The sequence below is a fragment of the Diadema setosum genome, chromosome 15, assembly GCF_964275005.1.
Source record: "Diadema setosum chromosome 15, eeDiaSeto1, whole genome shotgun sequence".
Taxonomy (NCBI): domain Eukaryota; kingdom Metazoa; phylum Echinodermata; class Echinoidea; order Diadematoida; family Diadematidae; genus Diadema; species Diadema setosum.
Window position 1 is genome coordinate 30,735,172 of NC_092699.1, and position 9,722 is coordinate 30,744,893.

A 9,722-nucleotide genomic window follows, 5' to 3' on the forward strand; every position below is an offset into this window, starting at 1 on the left:
AAATGAAAGAAGAGGTGTGAAGGCTCACGTTTAAGTTCCTTCAGTTTGAAGAAACTGAAGATACAAATGTACTCAAACTGAAGAAACTCAAACCTGAACCTTCACCCCTCCGAATAATATCTTTCTTTCATGTATCTGATGACTTGTCCGCCTTGGACTACTTAACATAACAATGTCGGAATCTTGGAGCTTGGGTATTTGTTCCATGTTCACCGTGTCACTGCCGGCAACCAGGGACAGCCTAGTGGTAGTGTCGCTGCCCCGAAAGCAGTAGATGACAGGTTCGAGTCCCACTGGTTCCTTTTTTTCCGACATGTTTGTTAAAGGGTGTGTACAGTTCTGGTCGAGGTGAAGATTTTGGCTTTAAACATTTTGTGAGATATACAGAAACCACTCTATGAGATGTCAAAGAGCATGCAGTTCTAAGGGGTATCAAAAGTTTATTCGATGAAAATCGGTTTTGAAATGGCTGAGATATCCAAAAACAAGGTGAAACAAAGAGATACTAATAAAGTTGAGGCATGTCGCCTTTTATTATTATCACTTTTTTAGATATCTCAGCCATTTGAAAACCAATTTTCATCAAATAAACGTTGAACCCTTCTTAAAATTACATGCTCTTTGATATTTCATAAAAGGCTTTTCATTATCTCACTTAGGAATGTTCAAAACATGAACCCCTACCTCAACCACTACTGTACAGTCCCTTTAATTTACAGATCAGCAGTTGCGATCTTAACACATTTTTCATTTGTAGACAGTAGAGGGAGACAAACTGAAGAAACTCAAACCTGAAATGAAAACTTGACAAAAATTGGCAGAATAATCTAAACTGGACGAATCTACGAGGTTTCCCAGTCAGGTAATTTATCATATTCTTGAGGGCGCTATTGTAGAGATTGGCTGTTGATTGAAGAAAACAAAAAAGTTTGTTGCATAATTGTTGCATAATTCATATTTTATTCTTTCATATGAGACCTTACGCGTAAAATATGAATAACGCATGCTTGAGAAAAATCTGTATTGATAAAAGCATGCTTCATTTCTGCCAATTTTACGGATAGTCGAAGAAAACAAGCATTCAGCTCTCCCGACATAGCATTAGACAATGGGCTCTAATCTAATTTACGCTAATTTAAGTGAATCTTTCAGACTTATGATGTTACGCTTTCAAAAAACAAAGTTCATAACCAAAATATTCATATTTTCTTCTTTAATATGAGATCTTTGATACGCGTCAAATATGAATAACGCATGCTTGAGAAAAATCTGTATGAAAGCATGCTTCATTTTTACCAATTCTACGAATAAGCGAAAAAACAAGCATTCAGCTCTCCCGTCTTAGCATTACACAGTGGGCTCATCTGCACTATTGAATTCACACAAAACAACCGCAGTGCTTCAGTGAATGTTCTGGGGGGGGGGGGGTATTTACAGAGGATGCTGTATGAGACGGACATCCCTATGTTGTCATTTGAAGACCTGAATATAAGAACGACCCAAGTCCAATTTTTGGCCAAATTCAGTTTGACATGGGAAATTGTAGCTTATGCATGGACTCATCTTGTGTATGAACGATAAATCCTAATTACCCCCGGAAGTGCCTGAAATGAATGAGTTTAATCTTAAGGACTTGGGTCATTCTTACATTCATATCATAGCACCCTCTCTCATCCTTCTCTCATCTCTATAGCAGAATATCATGTATATGATTCAAAGAACGACCCAAGTCCATATGATTCAAAGAACGACAAAAGTCCATCACACACAATGGCCTCTCCACAATTAATGTAAATGTTAATTGTCATAATAATATATGTTCTAATTTAGACAATGTTGCCTTCCCATCACAGTTAAATAGAATATTATTGGACAAATTAAAAAGATATATGAAGGGTTTTTTTAAGTTTACTCGAAATGGTCTTCCATGGACTTGGGCCGTTCTTATATTCAGATACTCATTTGTTAAGAATAAGCTATGAGACATAACCAATAATTAAAGACTAATATCGTGAGTATTCTCAGGCTGCACACAATCCAATGGCTATACTGTACGTGAAATCGTAAAACAATGATACACATTTCGATGATTTTATACCTCAAACTTATTTCACTGTTTTCATTCCTCTCTACATTTCTCTCAAGCGTGGGCAGTCCTTCATCAGTGACAAGGTTTTGAAGTTTTTGAAGGGGGAGGGGAAGCAGAAAGAGAGAAAGAGAGGGTTCTTCACTTTATTTATCACTGAACTTGCTTTGTACATTTCAAAGGTACAAGTGCAGGGCAGAAAGTCGTCTTCTGTTTTGTTCTGTTGTGTGTGTGTGTGGGGGGGGGGGGGGGGGGGAGGCTCGGAAGGCTTTTCAGTTACTTTTCTCCCCCTTCACATTCCGCTGATGAACACCCTTGCTCTGTGGTTTGATCGTGTGCTAATTAATGACCCTATTCCGAACCGTCTCTAACATTCCCTTTTAACCCCTCTCTTTATGTTTGTGTAAATTCATTGAAGCATGAAGGTCATTGTTATCTGCCAAGTCGGGCAGGCATCGGGAAAGCTAACTGACTCCTTAATTACTATCCATCTTTCTGAGTAAAAAAAAAGCATATTTTCAAATTAGGTTTCCTCGAGCAGGCGTAGATCATTTTTTACGCATGAGATGTCATTTGAAAGGTAAAAGAACGGATATTAAGGCCATGATTTCATTTTTGCAAAGGATTGCCGAAAAAGCCTAAAAAAAATCATCCAAAGTCCCCATTTGCTCGTGCAAATGAAAATTACGTAGTATTATTTTTTATTGTTCTAACTCAGCCATGCATGAATTATGAACAATGAGTTGTGCATCAAATGAAAGAAGCGAAATAAATCTTTCCATTCATGCATATCTCATAAAACAAATATATGATTATGATCCAAAAAAATTGCAATGAAAATCGGTTTCGTTTTTTCTGGGACACGCTGTATAGTGGTAGTGGTTTGTTTGTCTGTGTGTATACGTGAGCCTGTATGCGTACGTGTGTATGTGGTATATAGTGGCAGGTTGTATGTGTATATCAAAGGGTATGTGATGGTGCGTGTTTGTGGGCGCAGTTTTGTGCCTGCATGAGTATCTGAGGGGTTTGGTGTTCGTGGGCTACGTAGGCCCTACGTATGTATGTGTGTTGTGTGTGAGCGTTCGTGTGTCTACGTAAGGCCCCAGTCACATAATGCTCTGCGTCCGGCGTTACGTCCAAATAAGTCTTTTTTTTTTTCCTGCGGACACCCGTGGATCCCTTGCTGTCACCAATAGCATTTGTACAAAACATACGGGGAAAAAATATGCGCGCGATACGGAGAGATACGACCAAATGCGAATACTTGCATCCACTTGCGGATATTCTCACGAATTGGCACGTAATTTTGTTCTTTCAACTTGCATATAAATGTGACCCTGCACCTTAAAACAAACAAAAAATCGCCAGACATGAATTTTTAATTATGACCATATTCTGAAAGAACAGACTTCATTTAAGCTTTAAAATGATATATAACTCAAATCAAATGGACTCTCCTAACCTATCTAAATATTGGAAAGAAAGCACAAACTCAGGAAAAGTGGGAACTGAGAAAAGATGCTCTGAAGTACAATGTCTATTCAAGCGCTTAATCTTTACCAAACCGTGCTGGTTGTGCGATGAATGGGACAAAAAACAGGAAGAAAACCACCAGAGTAAAAACAATGAAGGGATTATCAGATTAAACTGAAATTGAGCATGCCTCATTAACACATTCTGTCCATAATTAATGCCAATTTTCAAAGCAGTAGCACTATCCTTTCAAAAGTTATTAGAGTTGAAAGTGAAGAGTGTGGACAAGGTTTTTTTCAGAAATGAAAAAGGGATTCTAAAGACACACCTAATCACATTATTCTACCAAAAATGTGACCCGCTACAACAAAATGATCCTAAAGTTGGGCGAGGTCAGTTATTTGAAAATTGCATGGCATAATTTCCTAATCTTTCTGCTTGAAATTGATGTATAACACATCTTATAAAAATAATCGGCTGCGGAGATATCGATATTTAAAAGAGAGCATGTCGAGACGTCTGGGAAATCACTGTTTCGAGAAAAGCACCCTAAAAGTTTTCCTTGCGACGCAATCGCGATCAAGGGACACGCAAGTCAGTTTTCACCTCCGGACAATAGAAGGCAAGCCCTAGCAACTCCCGAGATGCTCATTCAAGCACATCGTCGGCGGTCTCCTCACCGACCAATCAGCGACCAGGATGCCACGAGAAGCGGCTGGGCATAGCGCACCCCGCCTGCACGCACCAGTCGACTGGGCAGTGTGTGAGCTTCACACTTCGGTTAGCAGCAAGCAGCAAACTGACCAATGAGATCACTCTGGTCGTTGTTAGGGGCGGAGCCTCTCTGTGGGCGCCCAATCCAAATTTTGGAACCGGCTTCTGCTTCGTTGAAATGCCAAAAAACATGGCCCAGAAAAACGCTAATTTTTGGTCTTTCCTTTCACCTTTTTGCTTCAAAATTTTGACAGATAATAGAAGATATGTCAGACTACAATAATATGTCAAAATCATAAAATCGTAAGTTTTGACCAATTTTGATGCTCTGACTTCAAACTCGATTTTCACGGCTTCGACCGTGCGCGACTTTAGGACCCTTTTGTTGTAGCGGGTCACAAATGTTCGAGATAAACTGCTAAAAAAACACACATTCCTGCCCGTTTTATGATACCAAATTTTAGCATAATGTAAAAGAAGACCCGCTCTTTCAGAAAATATGAAAAAGTGAAGTTCGGCTAGGTGATCCATTTCACTTAATTTCAGTCCTCACACAAAATCAGTGTGTGCGACTTTATGTTCGTTTTGAGGTGCACGGTCACATATACTTCCGAATAGTTCGGAACACTTGCGAAGAGTTGCTACTATTTACGGAAAGTTGCGGATATTTTTGGATAGTTACAGATTGTTATAAATAATTATGTAAAATATGAAGATCCCTGCCAAGTCAGTGTATTATGACAGCAAATTTATCACATATTGGACTGTCTTACATTGTACACTGGGGAAAACTGAAATTGAATTTACGTACATGTTGTGAAAAGTTTTTGCATTTCTTTAATTTGCTTTACAGTTATAAAAGATATATGAAATTTTGAACTTGAAGTTTGAATTTTATTTGCGCAGCTCAAATATGGATAAACATAAATGTAAAGACTACATAACATAATTATACCACAAATAGAATACAATTTAGATGGATAAGTTAAACAAAGAAAATATTACTTACAGTCATGGAATAGACAAACTGTGGTTACGCTGTCATTGTGCAGCGATATTCATGACTTTCTGGGTTATGTTAAGGAGATTGTTATAATAAAGCAATGCCTATTAAATTTCCAGCAAAAAAAAAAAAAACATTAGGACATTCGGACACCCCTCCCACACCCAAATACAATATAAAAAAAAAAATATTATATCCATGGAGCGTAAAGTGGGTAAGACTATACGGAAATACTAAATTTGTTCTCACTTTATATAGTTTATCGCTGTCCCACACCTTCCCGGCCAGAAAAGTGAAAAAAATGCTGTCACCTCATCCCAACCCAAAAATTACCTTCCGAGTTTCGAAAAAATTAATATACATTCAAATAGTACAAGGAAAAAAATGTTCAGCACCAATGGTCAAGCGATGCCATGCGTATATGGGTGTCACCTAAAATGACCATTTGTGGGAGAAATTTCGTAACTTGACTTTGCGGTTCTGCCTCTCCACCTCTCCGAGTGTGTTGTAGCATTCCTTTAGGTAAATGCGCTGCAGCTTGGCAACAGGAGTGTGTGCCTTCCCACTAGTCTCTGTGTTCCCATGCAAGATTACTTCCATTTTCCTTGTGTAGTTGTTTGCGTACTTCACTTTCATCAAATGAGCATACACATGTTGACTCAAAACTGCTTGTTTGAGGTATAACCATACAATAAATTGTTATTCTACCTCTAAATTCCAAAACCAATAGATCGTTTCATAAAAGAAAACACTTTGATCTTCTTTTGATCAAAGCTATTGAACTTCATGCTTCCTAAGTGAACTGCCTTACCTTTAAATGCAGATTTTAAACATACTTATGCACCATCAGCAATATATATATATATATATATATATATATAAGTATTGCAACAAGTTCACTCGGTTGACATCAGGTACATCCGTATTTTATTGCTACTCGGAGTTTCATGCCACCTTCATTGAAGGTGGCATGAAACTCCGAGTAGCAATAAAATACGGATGTACCTGATGTCAACCGAGTGAACTTGTTGCAATACTTCTGTCTAAAGCTCTTCCTTTGAGGATATCGAGCACTCTTCATAGAAGGATAGAATCACCAAGTGTATATATATATATATATATTACATACACCTTGGCTGGTGAATACCTTCCACGAAACAATTATAATCCTTTCCTTTTGGGGTGGATTAAATCCAACATATGTACATTATCAAAACATTTCACACAATGTTGTATTACACCTTGTATGGTGTAAGATGTTTAATATGGGTAATTTCTGTAGCGATCTGGTCGATGAATCTGACGACCATAGCGTGTAGTGTATGTATGTCTGTCTGACTGTGCATATTGGCTTCTATCTGAATTGCCTGTATGTGGTGTGTGGCTGTTTGTTTCTGTGTTTTGTGCTTCTTCCTCTTCTAGGTCTAACATCCATGGATCAGGAGTGGTGGTGGAAGATGTCACTCTGTGCTTGGCTTGTGAACAGCTCTCTGAGATGTGACCTGTTTCATCTGAGGGTTTTACCGTTTGGTGTGGTCACCTCATACGATCTTAGTTCTTAACACACTTGTGACACTTTGGCCAGCATGTTTGTCATGGTCTTGTTTCATTTTCTCCCTTCTCTGTTGGAGTTGGCCATGCACATCAGTATGTGCGTGGCCAAAATTACGGCCTGGAAGTGTTGTCCTCACTTTCCATCCGCACATCATCATGAGATGGCAGGTCAGCTTGTGGGGTGGCTCTGAGATGCAACATTGCCTCTAGGACATCCTGTCCAGTCTGTTTGCACTTCTTGAAAAGCGACTTTGCGTACCATTCTCTCTGGGAGACCATTTGAGCGGGGGTATCGCGGTGCGGAGGTTGTGTGCTTTATGCTCCATTTCGAACACATTTCCTGGAATTGTCTGCGGTCCATTGTCCGAGACTTCCTCAACGGGTACTCGAACATGCTGAAAGCTTCCTTCATCACAGTGGTGACTGACGTGTTCGATGTATTGTGCATCTTCCTGATGACAGGAAACTTGGAGTGGTAGTCAGTGACGAGGAGATAATCTGCACCATCTAAGTGGAACAAGTCTGCAGCGAGCTTCGTCCAAGGAGTTGGAGGAACTTCATGCGGTTCAAGTGGCTCTTTCTGCTGCTGACTCTGATTTTCTTGACATGCTTGGCAGGCTTTGACAATCCTCTCGATATCTTTGTTCATGTCTGGCCAATATATACAGTGTCTCTGGCAAGCCGTCTGGTCCTCTCGATATCAATATGACTGGTATGGAGTTGTTCCAAAATATCTGCTTGAAGTGACTCGGGTACCACGACTTGTCTTTCTTTTAATATGATGCCATTGACAATGCCAAGTTCATCTCTGTATGATCAAAAGGTTCTGATGCTGTTTGGCACTTGTCTTATCTCATCTAGCCATCCATCTTAAATGGTTCTGCTCAACAGGTCATTAATTGCATCTCTTGCCGTTTCTCCTGCAGCTGTGCTTGCTGGGACGTGGAGAAACATGCCAGGTCATCGTCAGTGTCTGGTACCATCAGTACTTCATCGACGTGGAGATCGATTTGGACATCTTCCTTCTTCTTGGAATTCGGTAGTCTACTCAGTGTATCAGGAAGAGTCATCTGACTGCCTGGTCTGTACACTACGTTGTAATCGTACCCTTGGATCTTGACTTATAGTCTCTGGAGCCTCGGTGGGGCACTCCTCAGGGGCTTGCGGCATATGATCGCCAGTGGTTTATGGTCTGTGTGTACTGCAAAGATACTGCCAAACAGGTACGTGTGGAATCGGGTGATGCCGAATACCAGAGCGAGAGTCTCCCGCTTAATGTTTGAGTAGTTGGATTGTGCTTCCAAGAGGCTCTTTGATGCAAAAGCAATTGGCTTTCCATCTTGAAGTAGGCAGGTTCCCAATCCTTTGCTTGATGCATCTACTTCCAAGACTGTTGGGGCATTTGGCTTGTAGTACTGTAAGCAGGCTCCCTTTGAAATTTCTGATTTCAGGGACTGGAACACTTCTTCATAATCTTCATGCAATAGCAATGGCACATCTTTCTTCATCAATTCCCGCAGGATTGCCGATTTCACTGCATAGTTCGGTATGAGGGGCGAGGGGTGTATGTCATCATTCCCAGTACCCTCTAAAGTTCATCCTTGTTTTGTGGAGAAGGCATTACATCCTCTAGCTTGCTAGGGTCTGGGCGTACGCCTTGACTTGTGTACAGTGATCCAAAGAATTTGATGCTCTGTGTCTTGACCACACACTTGGCACTACTGAACACTAGGACTTCCTCATTTGCAACCTCCATTAGTCGCCATAGATTAGCATCATGCTCTTGTTCTGTTTTGCCAAAGACTCCAACATCATCAGCAATGCCAACGCATCCTGGTACATGTGCAATGATTGAATCCATCCTCTGTTGAAAGATGTCTTGGCTCACTGATAAGCCAAATGGCAGTCTACGAATTCAAAGCAGTATCTTCCGAAGGGTGATGTAAATGTGGTGAGGTCTTGAGATGCTTCATCGATATGAACTGAACAATACCCTGCCTTTGCGTCTAATTTAGAAAAATATCTGGCTTCCAAGAACGCAGGATTGAGTTCTTCCAGCATCTGAACTTTGTGAGGGCATCGCTTCAAACTTTATTTCAGCTCCCGCGGGTCGAGGCAGATTCTGAGCTATCTATCTTTCTTCAAAGCAGTGGCGATCGAGTTCCCTCAATCAGTGTGGTGATCAACTTTCTTGATGACGCAATTTTCTCCATCTGGTCCAACTCTCGCCTTGACCTTTCCTTTGCAACACATTTTTGACCAGTGTCCTAGTGTACCACAGCTATTGCACGTATCTCAATACGGCCGTAATCTGGCAGAACTCCCTAAGTCGATTTTGGTCGATTGTCATGTTTTGAGTGTTTTGTGTGCTTTTTCTCATGCTCTTTCAAGTGGGCCAAAAAATGAGTTGTGATTCGGTTCGGAAAGTTAGTTTTAGAAAGTAATTTTGGCAAAATTCCTGAGGAGAGAGGGCGATTAATCTGGCAGAACTGCATAAGTCGAGATACGTAATGAATTTTCCGATGTTAATCAGGCAGAACTGCGTAAGTCGACTTACGACAACGCTTGGACCAAGGTGTTCCTGCATCCCACACGGACATGGTATATCTTAACACGTGCGTGCGCGACCTTGGTAGTGACGAACGCGCTGCGCGTTCAAGCTAGCAGTGCCTAGCTAGCTGGCTAGACACGTCGTACGGCGCGGCTACGTGTATTGTACACGACGACAGTCACGCTAAAGCAATAACCCTCGTTACTCTTTGGGGAAATTGCCACTTTCTTTCCCTTCATAGACTGGCAGGCTTCAAAACAGGTCAATATGCGGTATACCTTACTGTTAAGTTTTGCTACAATCTAGTGTTTTTTAAGCCTAGAGCATTTCTAGGTCTAACA